The 16,137-nt window shown below is 48.8% G+C and overlaps 1 protein-coding gene across 1 annotated transcript in view; it reads left to right on the forward strand.

Annotated features, from left to right (window-relative positions):
- Window positions 1–4,842: 4,842 nt before the first annotated feature.
- LOC138447836 (Golgi-associated kinase 1A-like) overlaps window positions 4,843–16,137 on the forward strand; it is a 280,368-nt gene continuing 269,073 nt past the window's right edge. The window contains exon 1 of the mRNA XM_069604247.1: window positions 4,843–4,957. The gene's annotated coding sequence lies outside the window, so the exon portion shown is untranslated. The remainder of the gene's footprint in view (window positions 4,958–16,137) is intronic.

Genomic DNA, 16,137 nt, shown 5'->3' on the forward strand with positions numbered 1-16,137 from the left:
ACAAGAGAAGAAGCTTCATTTTACCCCAGGGGAGGAGTCCAACAGGGTGGTACAGTCAGCACCTGGGAGGAGGGATCCAAACCCCAGCAAACCAATGAGGAGTGGCTGATGGAGGGGAAGGAGCAATAAAGGGGAGAAGAGACAACAATCAGTGTCTCTTCCATTTTCTTCCAGATGGCAGTCAAGGAGGAAGACCAAGAATCCTACACTGAAGTAAAGCCTCCTCGTCGAGCTTCAGGGGGCTGCAAAACAATCATATGTGGTGATGTTTTATGGTTGAGGTGAGGACTTGGTGTGCTGGTGGGTGGGGTCAGTTGATGGTTGAGGTGGCAGGTGAGGGTGGGTGTGATGGTGGTTGAAATGACAGGTGAGGGTAGGTGGTGTGAGTTGGTGGGGTGGGTGAGGCAGTGGGGTGAAGGTGGGGTAAGTGTAGGGTTGATTTTGGAGCAGGGTGTGTGGGTGATGTGGTTGGGTGGGAGTGGAGCATGGGATTGTTAGGCGGGTGGTTTGAGATGAGGTGGTGTGATGAGGGAGGATGTGGTGAAGGTTTGAGGGAAGGCATGGGTGATGGTATGAGGTTGGGCAGGTGGGTGGTGTGAGGTGAGGTTGTTTAAAGTGATGGGGTGGGTGTGGCTGACAGGATGTGGTGATCTCAGTTGGTTGCGGGATGAGGTGCCATGGTTCAGGTGTTGGTGATGTGGTGAACTGGGGTGAGGTGGTGAAATAATGGTTTGATGTTAGGGTAGGTGAGGTAGTGTAGTGAGGTTTTGTGTTTGGGATGAGGTGATAATGATGAAGTGACATGGGGAGGTTGATGCATTGGGTGGTTTGGTGAAGCGGTGGGGTAGGGTGGTGGTGTGAGTTTGGTGGAATCATCGTAAGGGTGAGCAGGGTTAGGTGATGAAATTGGGAGAGGTTAGGGGATATGGTGGTGATGTGTTGAGGTAGCGATGAGTTGAGTTGGTGGGGTGAGGTGTAGTGCTAGGTGGTGTAGGTGGATTATGGTAGGTAGTGGGATGAGGGAGGATTGGCTTAGTGTGAGGTTGTGAGATTTGGTGAAGGAAGGTTGTTGGGTGTGTGGACAGGCACGTGTGATGGTAAGAGGGTGAGCTTGTGGTTTTGGGTGAAGTGAGGTGATGAGGGTGGGGTGAACTGTGGAAGATGAATGGGGGATTTATGAGGCGAGGTGGGAGAGTAGGTGGAGTGAGCTGGTGATGTTGGAGTTAGTGTAGTGGTGGGGTGGGGTTTTGTGGTTGAGGTGGGGTGTGTGGGGTCAGGTGTGATAGAAGTAGTGAGGTGATTTGAGGTGGAGGTGATATGAGGTTGTACAGGAGGCGGTCCTACCCCCCTCAAACTGAATGTATTGGAGATAGACCCTCTCCCCCTCAAAACGAATGTTGATAACTTGTTGGGTTGATCAATGACTCTAAATGTTGCGAAAATCAGAAATGTAGTGCCTTTCAGAAAAGCGCTTGGACGAGCGATCTATTGTGTGGGGTCAGAATGTCTTGTGCGAAGGAAGGTTTGTTAAGTAGTATATGCTTATTATAAATTACTGAAAAACTAGATTCAAATTGGAGCAGGTATTACATTCTTATCAGGAATAGGTTGATCCACCATTTTGTGATAAACCAGGCATGGTCAGGCCATTTCTAAAATGGTGGACTTTTGCAAGTCATGCCAGAAATAATGATATAATTACCTCATGGCAGTTCAGTGAGAGTTCAGTAGCCAAGGACATGGTGTCTTCACATTTCGTCTGTAATCTGGACAAGTGACGGGCCGGGGGAGCGAGGTAGCATTCAAGGGAAGATAGTAATTATTGCATGCAGCTGTTTAAAATAAGCAACAATTGTTGGGTTAGAAGACAAGGCACACAGCTGATGCCCATACTTGGGCTTCTGTGACAGAGATAGATGATGCTGTTCGCTAAAAGTATCTCAGAATTGACATCAGTAAAGGTTGAGTGTATCACACACAATTTTAATCAGTTACATGCGTAGGTATGACATATGTGTTTGATGAGTTACATTTCAGTCAACGAACCCTAGAAGGGGAAGGGGCTTGTCTTGGAGTGTCTAAATCTATGAGAGTGCACTGCATCATAAATGGGGGGGCTGAGCCAAGTTAATAGCATATATAAGGAGGTAAAATGTATAGCTTTTTGAAGATCTGCGGGAGCCCTGGTGTATGATGACTGATGTATCCTGCCATGATGTGCCCCAAGAATAAAGATGTCTTTGAAAATCCAGCGGAGTCTTTTGCCTGCTTCCATAATTGGTCCTCAGAATGCCTTCCCAGATCCAGAGAGATGTCAAGACCCTAGGGAGGGCGCTGGGTCCTCCAGAACAAGGTGGTGTGGTGAGATGGGGTGAGGTTTGTGGTGGTGTGGGTGAGGTGTGGTTTGAAGAAGAGGGTGGGTGATGTGGTTTGTCTGAGTTGGTGGTGTGAGGGTGGGTAGTGTGAGTGGGTGATTTGGTGCCATGAAGTGGTGGTCTGAGGGTGGGTGGGTTGAGGTGAAGCGCTCCTATGTACAGGAGAGATGGTGGGGTGGGGTGGATGAGGCTGGGTGGGTGATGTATGTGGGCTGAGGTGGTGGTGTGACTGGTGAAGATTAGGTGTGTGTTTTTGGTGAAGTTGCAGTGCAGGATTGCACAAGTTTTTCTCATAGTGGTGAGATGAGGGTGCAGTGAGGGTGAAATGGTGGGGAAACATTGGGTGAAATTAGGTGGTGGAGTTGTGTTGGTGGTGAACGGGTTACATGAGATGGTGGGGGATGTTTCTGAGGTGGGCTGGAGTGGGGGGTTGTAGTTGATATGGTAGGTGAGGTTCAGGGGTTCATGCCTGTCAATGCGGTTGGGTGAGGTGGAGGAGTGAGTGTGGGACACATGGTGGCGTGGTTTGGGTGAGTTAAGTGGTGAGCTGATAGTGTCTGAATGGGGTGAGGTTGCTTCATGAGGCAATATTGATGCATGGCATTGGTTGGTTAAGGTGAAGTGGATGGAAGGTTGGGTGCAGGTAGGATGTTGAGGTAGGGTTAAGTGACATAATACTACTACTGCTAATAATAATAATAATAATAATAATAATAATAATAATAATAATAATAATAATAATAATAATTTTGTGATTCATATATCACTTCATACCAGATTCTTCCAGTTTCTGACTGCTGTAATAATCGGTGTCACCATTACTACTCGCAGGTAGTACTCAGTTTATCTACCTCAGAAGGATGAAGGGATGAGTTAGCCAGGCGAGGGTATTAATACCATGTTTCATAGCATCTGAGCATGTCGCATTTCAGCTATCGTCACAGCTTGGCGTGGTAGTGGAAATGTGGCAGCAAGCAGGGGTGATGGTATGAGGTTGGGAGGATGGGTGGCGTAGTATGAGGTGGTGGTGTGAGATTGGGTGATGTAAGGTGATTGGTGTAGTTGGTTGGTTGGGGTGAGTTGATGTGGTTGTTGAGGGATATGGAGGTTAGGTGGGAAGGCTAAAGTGTGGGTCGGGTGAAGTGGTTGGAAGGGGGGTGGTAGTTTTTGGTGTGAAGTGGTAGTGTAAGATGGGGTAGGTGAGGTGGGGATATGAGGTTTTATGGTAGATTTGGGGAACGTCGGGTGTGGGGTGAGGCCTTGGTGATTGAGGTTGGCGCTGTGGATGTGGTGCAGTGATGTTAGGTGGTAGTGTGAGGAGGAGCAGGGGCTGAGGTGGTGGTGGTGTGAGGGTGTGTGGTGAGGTGAGATAGGTGAGAGTAAGGTGGGCAATGAGAGTGGGTGTGGTAATGGTGTGAGGTTGGATACGTCGGGGGAGTGGTTGGCCGAGGGGAGGAGGCAAAGTAAGGTTGTGTGGGTGAACTGGTTTTGGGGAATGTGTGAGGTGGCAAAGATAGGGTGTGGGTGCACATAGCACATGCTATAGCTGGCAGTAATTCTTGTGGAACGTGAATTATATTTGATTGCTACATTATCACCTGGGAGACAATGTATCATGCGGCCATTGCTCCTCCTGTAGCAATCAAGATTTCGCAGATATCTAGAGTTTTGGGGGAACCAGATCCATGCCAGATGGGTGGAGTTTAGGCAGGCCAGGATTGATCTTTTACACTCTGGTGGTTGTCTTTTTTCCTTTTCCATTACAACTGCAAATACCTGAATTCTTAGAAAACAAACATAGACGAGAAACCCCCTCCTGACATGGGTCTAGTTGCGAGCTATGAGAGCCATGCTTTTGGGTGTCTTTTTTGGTTTCCCTCGAGCATGTACAGGACCTCGTGGATGCATAATAATACTGATTCGGAGTTGATAAACTTGGAAATCTTCAGATAGCCCCCATTAACCCCCATGCAATATTACAATTCTGCTTTAAAATGTACCATTTGAGCGTCTTCAAAAAGTGATGCTCAAGAGGAGCCCATCCAGGTGAGCCAGATTTACCTTCAGATTTCCCGCCAATTTCTGAAATGAATCTCAGTCACTGAGTTCTTACACGTTCTTAGTTAGGATTAGATTCTAAAGTAACTTTTGACAGGTTTTTTTTTCAGAGAGGTAAAACAATCACCATTTCTCATTCCGGCAGACCTTGCAAACTGGTGAAAATGAGAGGTGACGTAAAGTACACATTTATGATTAAACATATAGTGAGATTTACATTCAAATGCACTGCAGCCCATTTTCTGTTCAGCGTGAGAATCAATCCAGAATTATTCTTGGTTAAACCTACAAGTTTCTCGGTGAGCTGAGCTCTGGTCACGCGAGAGAAAGTGTGGCGCTCTAGGAGGCGTTACAGCGCCGAGGCTGAAGTCCGCTTCCTCGAGGCGAACTGTATAACTTCCCCTGAAAGTCCAAAGGCTGATATCCCGAGGCACTGGAATTTAGGGAGAGAGAATTCTACTCCTCACCTCTGACTGCAGCCGTCTTTGGATGGGAGATATCTGCCGTCACACTAACTAACCCAGGTGAGTGAAAATCTCACAGACCGCATCTTTCCAAAAATCGGCAAAACAATCTTGTGCCATGTCACAGGACACCCCGGGATGGAGCCCCCTTGTTTTCTGTGGCAACATTTTTGTGTAGGGAATCTGATCTCTGTACTGAAACTAGCACAAGAAAATTGAAGCTGTTCCACAGTCTGGCATCGAAGCAACGTGCACCCCCTTGCATGGACAATTCCACCCACCCCACATCCAGCCACTCCACAAGACCATAAACGAGCATTGGTAAATACAACTGTTCTGTCTTTTGTGTAGCTGTCGGATCAGCATTTTCCAGGCACTGACATAATGGTACTAACTGGCCATTAGATGTAAACAGCTGGCAACTGTGGTTACTACTTGGGCATAGCTAACAGTGCTTGGCAAATGTCTAATGCCTATACAAGAAAGAAAACGGATTGCTTTGCCAATGCTCGCTTTAACAGGAATTCAATGCAAGGAATAGTTGCAAGGATATATGATAGTTTATTTATATAGCGCCTATACACAATGTGTTTCAATGCGCTTCAAGGCAAGGGAGGGAACACGGCAAAATACAATGACATTCTTACAGGCCATGAACAGTAAGGATGTGAAATTAACTATTGTACTCGGCCTGAAAAAAATCCAGAAAGTGCAAGAGCTAAGACATAGACAAGGAAGGGAGGTGGAGAGTGGGAAGGAAATGGAAACAGACAGGAGACTACTTTACTAGGCCCGAAGAGCCGGAGAAAAAAGGTGAGGGAGAGGGGTGCAGAAAGGGAGGGGAGGAACAAAACAAGCGACTATTGTACTAGGCCTGACAACATTTCAGATAGTGCTGGGGGGGGGGTAGAGTGAACAAGTAAGGGGAGAGGGGAGGAGACAGGCGAGGTTGCTATCATACTAGGTCCAGGGACAATTTTGATAGAGTAAGTGCATAGAAGAAAGTAAGGGGAGGAGGGGAGGAGATAGGAAAAGGGAGAAAGGGAGAGGAGGAGAGAACAGAGAGTAAGCAGTCAAAAAGAGTGGAGAATCAAGATGGGAGATATAAGCAGGATAACCGCAAAAACAGAAGTATTTCATATAAACCACAAACAAAGAGAATCAGCGATACTAGTGTCCGGAACTAAGCAGCAGCATGTGTTCGGTTTTGCCTTTCATTTGGTATGTGAACATATGTGAGTTCCTGCTTTCCACTTAGCCACTATGTGTCAACACGGTGCAAATCACGTTGCCTCCTTGTTATGTTAAGCTGCACACATTGTTTTTCGAGAAGAGGCCTGAGAAAAATGAACCATGATACAGCTACGTGCTCTTGTGTGAGGCAGTTGGAGGGACACAAGCAAAGCAAAGAGTTCCCCCTATTTTTGTGCTTCGTTCTGACATTAACATCAAGAATTCCCACCAATGAAATAGCAAGCCATCCAAACATGCCACTGAAGCCAAAACAAAAAATGCTTACTATAGAAATATATTAATAATGGATTGCAAGCAGCCCCATTGAGGGGGGGGGGCAAGTCCACCGTTTGGTCTTTACTTTGGGGCAAAACCTCATCTTGGCTTCTCTCTTAAATGAAAAAATGTAATGAGGTATTTATACTGCGCTTCATGACAGCCTCCTGCCTTCAAGCACAGGACCAAGAATCAAACCCGTGTTGCTAGGCAGTTGGTTGCTCCCAAGACAAGCACGTTGCCCCTGCTCTATCGTCCCAGACAGGGTCGGAATGAGGCATACAATTGTCTCCAGCACCGATGAATACCTGGCCCACAGTTGCAAATGGCAATTCATTACTTTAGTGACAGGCTCTTTGAGTAGTACCCAAGGGGCATGTTTTTGATAAATTGTGATGCAAATTGTAAATTTTAAGGAATATGTATTCAGTAACACTGGTTAAAACTACTACGGCTGGCAAAGTAACTTATCAAACTGGGCCACATGTGCAAAAAAAGTGACTCACTTTGATCAACAAAAAAGTGGCCCACACTTGCATTTTGCGGTTTTGCTTCAAGTGGCTGAAGGCAGACTTGGTTTAGACAAGTGTATTGCACTAGGAGCCGGTTTGTAGCTGAAATTTGAAGATGCATTTGAATGACCAGCCTATCGCCTTGGAGACTTAGGGGTCAGAAAAACCTGACAAAGCGACATCGAAGATAAACTCAATCCGAATTTAAGCTATGTATAAACGCACCACGTAGGTGGACACATGCCTCTGGCACGGGTCCCCATTCATGCACTCTAAAATGCATCTACGGCTATATCAAATTCAGTCTAGCTGCTCACATAGCCTATCACACTGAAAACCCTGACGTGCCTCAACACTTCTGCTATTAGTATACAGCGACAACCTGAAGCAAATTCGGTCTAGCCGGGCACACATCGAGTCTCCTGCACTAGCGATCTGTCTTGACCGCCAACAGCTCCCGCCCACGTACCTGATCCCTTGGGTTGCTTACTGGAGCCTAGCCAGACTTCCTAAATTGTAATCCCGGCCGAATGCACACACAACTTAAAGTCTACTCTTAGAACGTTTTCTCATACCTGGACTTGGGTCTCCAAGGGCGTTCCAACCACAAAGCGCATTGAGGCCATACAAATGGGAAAATGGCCCTATGTAAATGACAACTACAATACAATACAATTAAGGCATGACCTTTCAGAATGTGGGTCAGAAAGGACAGAACTAGCTCAACGTGATCCCAGGGGGGATGGGTTTTGGGTGGGGAAGGGCAGGCAGGGGGTGGGAATGGCCAAAGGGGCACGCATGGCCATAGGCAGTCAATGGGTGGGTAAATAACCCAACACATGGTTCCATGTCATTTAATCGCGGTAAGTTTTTTACAGCAGATTTTTTGTTAGAAAAAACTCACTTAATGTTTTCTTTTTTTCTTTTTGGGTGGGTTATCCCCTAAACCCCCATCCCCTTTAATTTTTTTGATATTCGTGTACACCCACACCCAATCTATATAATTTTTTTACCCCCCCCCCAAAAATGCGATGAGTTTAAAAAAAAAAATCTGTGATAAAAAACCTGCGAAAAAACATCCCACGATGAAATGACGTCGTGCCCAACACACACAGGCTGTGTGTCCCTCCTCATATCTCATCACACTCCTATTTTCACTTTACATGACAGTAGTTTTGGCTTATGGCCAGCGTTTTCAGCAACACTTAATAGCCAAAACTAATTAATGACCACTGACATCAGTGCGGGATAAGGGTAATGTGATTAAGTCCCCTGCCAAGCTCTGCGAACAGGATGGAGGGTGGCGTTGGGGATGGGTGCCACGCTGAGCCAGTAGATGATGGGCCCTGGAGCGGAATCGGGAGGATCCCTGGGGTACGCACCCTCTGTCCAGGCCACTTGGCAGGTGTCTGTCACAGTGGTACTACAATTCCCCCTCTTGAATGTGGACCAAATGGTAACGCATGCCTCCCTCACACTGGGTCAACGGAAGAACCCAACGCTACCCCAAGTGGCGTGAGAGGCACCGGCTGACCCCCAGATCCACGCCGGTTGCAATCTTTGCGCATGCCATGAGGTACAGAGGCCTGTTGGCGTTCACGGACCTGCTTGCAGCATGCACATGCCTACAGAAAATTCCACACACACACACATCTAAGGTTGAACATATGCATAATGCAGAAAAGACAAAGGGCCTCATTACGACCCTGGCGGAAATCGGAAAACGATGGCGGAGATGCAATACCGCCATCGAATAGCGCTCGGTGCGACTATGACCCGCCACCGCAAAGTACGAAGTCATTAGCGACACCGTAGTGAACGCCAACGCTAACTGCACCAAGTACGCGCGCGCGCGCCATGCCAAACCGTAAATACCACCATGGCGCAAGGGTACGCGAATTCCGACCCTAGCGGACATGCACCTAACGCCATCAAGCATGGCGGAAAGCACCATTCCGCCATGGTGAGAAGTACGGCATCGCGAATCAACCGTAAACGGCCCCACTGAGTGCCTGTACACCGCTCCCTGCCCACAAAGCACAACTCCTCGTAGGTGCAATGAAGTCACAATGCTACCAGTGAAATGTACAAGTCACCCATGCATGCCAACGAACAAAAGATCCACAAGAGGGGCCAATGGGAGCTGCAGGGCACAGATGGCACGAATACAGAAGCCATTCCAATGGACATGACCACATTCCCCCCCCGAAACGCACGCAAACACAGGCACCTGTGACCAGCAATATCACGAAACTCACAACATTCCACCAGTCCACCTGGCTGACCGTCGTCTGTTACACAAAACCCAATCCCCCGCCCCTGAGCATGACAACATCCAAACAGTCATATTGGCATCCCCCATCCCTGACCTCACTGGGCTCCGTAGGCAAACGCGCCCAGCACAGTACCACGCGACCATACTCCGAAACCGGAACCCAATGCAGATCTCCTCACAAAACATCGCTCCCCAAATAGGAATATGCCACATCACTCGCAAAGAAGAACGCTACACGGGCCATATCAGAATAGAAATTCAATGCACAACTAAATCACCAAGCCCATACAGCCATCAGTCCATGAACTCCAAAACACATATCACCATTGTGGGCTGCATCCGCAAGGAATGACCAGCTACTACTTGTGTGACGCCCTGTCCCATCATGGTACACAGAGCCACATTCACGTACGAAAAGGCATCTGTGGCCGTTTGAAATCACAAATTAATCCAGCTAGTGCAGCTGTGTGTGAAAATGTCAACTGCCATCACCCACTAATGGGACGCCCCGCCCGTCGTTGCAACCCTGTACAGTGATGCATGAGGGCCCACCGTTACTCGAGTACTACGTTCCACTGACCCATCACAAGTCTGTTCGCGACTGCAAAGATTGTATGTAAAACAATGGGACCATAGCCGAATGTACATATCAACAAATGTTACACGGCCATCGGGTACAAATACATGATTGCAATAGCAAGATGCCGTTCCACGATTAGCAGCGTTGTGTGCGGGACGTGCTCGGCCAAAGGGGAGAGCAGCTTGCACAGGTGGAATGAATCACCACAGGTGGAGGCCATACAGCCTGAAAACACATAAAGTGCACACCCAGTCTCCTCCCACAACCACACCCACTCCGAAATGCTACCGGCAGGACTCGCGATGTTGGCCCTGGGGGACCTGATAGCACTGCAAGTACTCCAACTCCAAGAAGAAGACGAACACCAACTACAACCGGCCGCACGGAGGAGACGCAGGAGGAGGAGGAGGCCAAGGCAGGGCCCGCAAGGGCCGCCAGCACAGCCACTACCACCACGCAGGCAGCCCGCAATCCCACGCCTCCGAGCACATCCGTTCAACCTCACTGATGAGCAGATCCACGCCCTCTACCGTTTGGACCGGAACACCATAGCCGCAATAGTGGACATGACACAGGCTGACCTTGTCAGCATGATAGACAGCCCAACCGCCATCCCACCCCTACTGAAGGTGGTGTCTGTACTCCACTTCCTGGCCACAGGCACCTACCAGCACACAGTCGGACAGTTGCATGGCATATCACAGCCACTGTTCTCACGGACACCATTGCAAGTGCTCGATGCCCTCCTGAAGCACGCAGACGACTACATCTCTCTACCACGCTCGGAGCAGGACATTACCAACACCAAAGTGGGATTCCATGCACTTGCCGGCATACCGGGTTGCATTGGTGCCATCGACTGCACCCATGTGGAATTGGTCGTCCCACATGCCATGGAGGCCCAGTACCGCAACCGAAAACAATATCATTCCCTGAATGCACAGATGGTGTGTGACTCCAACAGGATCATTACACATTGTTGTGCCAGATTCCCTGGATCAACCCATGATTCTATGGTCTTGAGGAACTCTACTATACCACGCTACATGGAGCGACACGCAGGGAACAGATCCTGGCTACTCGGTGAGTCTCTTTTCATGCATGATGATGTGGGGTATGTGATGCGGCAATGACCTGGCAGGAAGGGGGGGGGGGTGCGTACGTAGCAATGGCATCCCACATCATACTTTTATCGTCCACATACAGGTGATGCTGGGTATCCACTGAAGAGATGGCTCCTCACACCAGTCCGGAACCCACGGGACCAGCATGAGGAGGACTACAACCATGCCCACTCACGTACCCGTGTAGTCATTGAACAGGCATTCGGCCTACTGAAGGGTCGTTTCCGCTGCCTCAGCAGGTCTGGCGGGGCACTCCTGTACCGCCATGAGAAGGTTGCAAAGATGGTGATGGCATGTGTCATGCTCCACAACATGTGCGTACGTAGAAATGTGCCCATGCCCCCAGACGCAGAACTGCAAGCACCTGATGATGGTCATGATGAGGGTGGGGATGTGGCAGCACCTCAAGGAGTCTGCGAGGCGCCGGAGGGCCGTGACATTCGTCAGCATGTCATTGATGCATGCTTCTAGCACTCACGCCTGGTGGCTGATACATGGACACGGGACTCGTGGCACTGTGTGTGTCTGGTACATGCACAATATGGACTATACGCCTAGGATGGCCTAGTACATAATGATCATCGTCGACACATCTCATTGGTTGATCGTGCACTTGTTTATGGCATATGTGATATCATGGTGAACACCCTATCGACCCGCCACCCAAGTGAGCCCAACACACCCCCTCCACCCTCCTACCTCCCCCCCGAACACCAGTGTCCGAAGATGCTCATTGTCAGTGGGCTGTCGCTATTGCAAGCCCCCTCTGCGGGTATCAGGGGCACCCCTGCCTGTGGAGCGCAGGTTCCTCCCAGATCTACGTTGGGGGCTGCCCTGGACGGAACTTGCAACGGATGATGTCTCTGCCTGCTCACGTCCATGCATGTCCCTAAGGGTTTGTGAGAGCTCAGTGAGCACACGGCGCACTGCGGCAAGTTCGGCACATACGTCTTTGGACGTCGCATGCAGTTCCCCCCTCAGGCTCTCGGTGCTTCTCTCCATTTGTGCCCTTAGTGTCTCTGTACTTCTCTCCATTTCTGCCCTAAGTGTCTCAGTTGCTGTTTCTATGTCTGCCTTAGTGCCCCCACATTCATCGGCATGGTCCTTGAGGAGCGTGGCCAGTTGCTGCTGTTGCCCGATTGACTTGTCGAGGGACTGTTGCCTCTGCTGGGCCATGGCCATTTGCGGGGGGGTCACAGAGGGGCTGTTGACCTCATGTTGCCTTGCCACAGGGCTTGGGGGGGATGGCCAGTCGTCGTCTTGTGGGTGCCCCTGCGTGGTATTCTCATGTTGTACGGGATGGGACAGACAGGGGGATTGGGACAGGTCATGGATGGATCTGACTTCGACATCTCCGTCTTCCGTGTCGGAGCATGCTGCCATCATTGGGGTGTCACCTATGGTGCTGCTGCCACCAGAGCCAGTGCCTTCTGTGGCATCCGTTGGGGGGACCTGTGGTGGTGGTGTAGTGGGCATGCTGGCTGCTGGGGTGCCTGTTGATGTTCCCTCCTCTGTGCTGCCACCTGATTTGTGCTGCTGCCGTGTCTTGATGCGTGCAGCTGAGGTGGAGGGTCTTTGGCCGTTGGTCTTGGCCCTCTTTGCAGGTGTGCTGGTAGGGGTGTCCTGATGCTCGTCGTTTGGATCGGACCCTGTGGTGGAGTAAAGGAGGGCGAGGGTTGTTAATGGGTCTGTGGGTATTGGAATGGCATTGTATCACATGCATTGGGGTGGTACATGAGGGTGATTTGGGTCGGGGCCTTAGTGGTGCTTTCATTTGTGTGTGGGGTGAGGGTGCAGTTGTTTGGCAGCCTGCAGTTAGGGTGTGCCTGCTGGACGTGTGGTGGGTGTTTTAGGGGTTTTTAATTATTTATGTATTTATTGTGGTTTTAAGGTGCGCTATGAGGGCGATGTGTGTGGACGTTCTCCTGGACATGTGTTCCTGTTGCACTATGTGGACACATGGTACTTCACATGATTGGACATTGTGGTTTTAGCATTATTTTATCTGGCCCACCTACCTGATTCTTCTGATGTCTGCACTCCTTTCTCCATCCCTCCGACTCCCTCAATGCTCTCCATTCCGATGGTGGAGGCACAGATTTCTTCCCGGGGGGTCAACTTGATGGGTGATTCAGGACCTCCCCCGGTGGCTGTGGCAATGTTGCGGTTGGCAGAGAGTATGCTGCGGACGCGTATCCGCAGGTCGTCCCACCGCTTTCGGCATTGTTGTGGTGTGCGGGGTGCGGTCCCCACCGCGCTTACCCGCTGTGCTACCAGAGCCCATATGGCCTTCTTGTTCGCAAGTGCCGTCCTGGTCATTTGCGTGGAGAAGACGACGGCATCATTCTCCTGGAGGGTCTCTGTTAGCACGGTGAGTTCCTCGCGGGAGAAGTGGACCTGCCGCTTGCGGTCGCACGCTTTCTTCGCTGCTTTTCCCATTTTACTTGGTTTCGCTAGGGTGGATGACGGGTTGGGGTGTGTCTCAGGGTTGTGTTTTTAGTGGTAGTGTGGTTTTAGTGGTTTTATAGGTGTACGGCGGGTTGTTTCCCGTTCCGGGCCCATGTTTTTGCTTCCGTTTCCGTATATTTCCGGTCACCGTACTTTCCGGTAGGCGCACTCTGCGGTGTCCGCTGTGATGGGTGGCGGTATTGCACCTAGGGCGACGTACGGCGGCGGTGTGGGCCGTTTTGGGGCCATTTGCGCCATCGCGGACTTTGCACTTCCGCCATGGCGTGGTGCTCGTGCCCGATGGGTCGGAATGGACCGCTCTTTGCTCCTTCGTGCAATGGCGGAAACGCTATTTACGCTGTTGCGGTCCGGTCAGTCACTTTCCGCCAGGGTCGTAATGAGGGCCAAAGTGCATACGGCTAGCTCTTCCAGAACAATCTCGCCTGATCAAAACGTAGTCACAAGCAGAACCACATGCAGGCAACTTAAAAAGTTTCAGGAAACGGATTGCAGGTGAGAAACTGCTCTTTACTAAGCATCTCATATATGCCCACTGGCTCCTCAGCACAGTTGCCTTCAAATGACTAAACAGATTTCCTCCATGCATTTTTCCTCTAGCATTCCATATTCTGCACTCTACACTCCATACCTATGAACCCATAGGCCCTTTAAGCAAAGTAATGCTCTATGGGATGGATGGGGATGCAGAAGTTACACATACATCAATGATAAAACCGACTCAGGAAGTTGGCAAAACATAAATGTTTTTAATTGCAGTTGTCTAAAACAGGGAGTACAACGGGCATCAACAGATGTCCCACAGCATCAGTCTCAATGCATCTTTAAAAAAACATTACTTTTATAGCAAAAATTCATCCCACGTGACGTCACACTACGTGGCAAAATAAGAAAACCTACGTGAGATTATGGTTGGTCTGTGGGGAACATCTAGGTATACTTTCTCTGTGGGATATAGTTGTGATTGGATCTCTAAGGTCAGGTAGACAGCTATGCCCACCCCTAGTGCAAGTCATCTTCGCTGTCATGAAAGACACAGCGGTTCATTGGCTTTCAAACTATAAGGCTCTTTACTACGTGGCCCTCTATGATTGATTGGCACATTTGTACCCTTCGTACTTGACCATGCCTCCCTACACAATTAGTCCAACATCCATCATCACTCCTGCTGTCTGTCATTCACTTAGTCTTTGAACTCGGCGTTGCAAGTATCACTGTACCTGAGAATAGAAGAGAGTGTGAGCATGGTCTTATCTTCAAGTCTCGGTGTAGCTTGCCCAAAGTCTATTTTCATCTTGACCATGTGACAGGAGACAGTTTTTGAGCTCCTTCTTCACATTTAACACTATTAAATGAATAAAACCTGGCACCTCTAGTGTTTTTCCATTATACCTCAACAGGAGCTTGCCTCACTTATCACGTTCATTGTATCTTCTCGAATAGATAACCAGTTTCTTGGCTAACCCAACCCTTGACACTGGGCCAGAAAACCTTTCTTGAATCTTCCCTTGTTTGTCAGCTGTTTTCTTCTACTGTGCCACACTTTCAGCCCTTCTGCTCATGGAGTCCTAGTTTGCTAAAATGCGTCATGAAACATCCAGATTCCATATACAATGGCGGTGCAGCCTGCAGTCTATTCACTACGTATAGCCAGCTTTCACGATTACTTTGCCTACTTGCGTTTCAGCATCTGCACAATTATAAAACGGCTTGCATTTTCTTCAGTGCTGTCCGCACGTGCAATCATCATTTTGCTCGTAAAATGTTGCTCAATTCTTTACTTTGCCATCAGATTCTATAAGGTCGATATATTCTCTTCATTGGCATCTCTTCTGGGTGCATCATTTCTGCTTCCTGTGACGTCACCAGTCTTCTCTTTCATTCATCTTCACACTTCTTCCGGAACTTCCTTTAAAAGACTGCCATTTCTCTGTGGGTACATCATATAGGGCTTTCTCAATGGATACCTTGTTTTGAGGACTCGTCGTGGTATAGGTACCATTATTGCCATTTTGCATGCTGCATTTTCCAGTTTCCAACATATAGGCAACCTACACTCCACCCTCTAGTTGATTCATCGACCACTCTCCCATCAGTCTTCACATCTAGACATCCTCATCTGAAAAAGTACTTCTTCAGAGTACACATCTTCATTACTCCTTTCAGAGATCCTGCTGATATTACATGGTCATCAACACTACAGGTCATGAGACTACATTATCCATTCGGGATGCAGTAGATCCATCTTCCCACATACTTCTTGTGGTTCCTTGGATATAGGAACTTTGTTCCCTCAGGTGCTAGAATACTTGCTTCTATATACTTTTTGATTTCTTCATCTGTCAGCTCTTTGTGTCCAAACCCTGACTCAACATCAATCATGATCTTCATTTCTACTGCTTTCATTGCCATCTTCTTACACTGTGTGATTATTATTCTGATCACACAGAATCCAAACATGATCATCACCAACAATGCTCCGAGGAACTTGAAGATATTCGCAATCCATTGTGGAATCCATGAGAAGATTGATGCAAACTAGCTGTCATCTGAAATATCTTCTACCTCCTCCTCCATCTCGATGTGCAAGTTCGTCAGCATCATTAGGTCCTCTGTCATGGTCCCATTCTCTTCATCATGAGAAAGTATGAATGTGCAACATGATTCTCTGATTTTGGCACAAACATCTCCATCCATAGCTGTAATCATTTCCAGGACATATCTATTCTGAAGAGTCATCAGTCGTATGGCTCTCAACTCTTCTTTGATAGCGT

This window comes from Ambystoma mexicanum, chromosome 1p, assembly GCF_040938575.1.
Source record: "Ambystoma mexicanum isolate Mex_15411 chromosome 1p, UKY_AmexF1_1, whole genome shotgun sequence".
Taxonomy (NCBI): domain Eukaryota; kingdom Metazoa; phylum Chordata; class Amphibia; order Caudata; family Ambystomatidae; genus Ambystoma; species Ambystoma mexicanum.